This window comes from Triticum dicoccoides, chromosome 3A, assembly GCF_002162155.2.
Source record: "Triticum dicoccoides isolate Atlit2015 ecotype Zavitan chromosome 3A, WEW_v2.0, whole genome shotgun sequence".
In the NCBI taxonomy this organism is placed as follows: domain Eukaryota; kingdom Viridiplantae; phylum Streptophyta; class Magnoliopsida; order Poales; family Poaceae; genus Triticum; species Triticum dicoccoides.
This window is the reverse complement of record NC_041384.1, coordinates 57,619,168-57,619,770: the sequence shown is the minus strand read 5'-3', so window position 1 is coordinate 57,619,770 and position 603 is coordinate 57,619,168.

Below are 603 nucleotides of genomic sequence, written 5' to 3'. Positions count from 1 at the left end.
CGGCGCGCACGGGGGCGTGGCGTGCTGGTGCGGGCGCGGGGGGCGCGGCATGCATTGCGGGCGCCAGGATGCGAGCTCGGGCGCGTGGGCGCTTCGGGATGGTCGGGGCAGTCCCTTCACAGATCTGGCGCGTTTCTGCGTCCTGCGGAGGTGCCTGCCTCGCTGCGGCTGTGACAGTCGCCGGATCTCGTTGCCCGGGCTGAGTTGGTGGTGGCGGTGCGGTGAGGGTCGGCGGATGCGGGTGGGCTCTCCTTCAAGCATGTTCACGCCCATCTCCTGGAGTAGCGGCGCCTACGGGTGGTCAGTGTCGACGGTAACGGCGCCTACGGGTGGTCAGTGCCGACGGCAACGGCGCCTATGGGTGTCGTCTTCCTCCTTGGAGGTACCGCTGTGGAGCTTGTTTTGCTTTTCGTACCTCATGGCTTGTGGTCTCCGGGTGAAAACATAAGATTTGGCTAGTCCAGATCGAGGGACAGTGTTGTCTTCGATATCACACCCTCCTTAGAGGTGTCTCCTTGGAGGCCCAGCGATGGTTCCCGATGGTGTACATGGCTTGTCGGTGGAGCTTGGGTTTGTGGTGGTGCCGGCTTTTTTTTTTTTTTC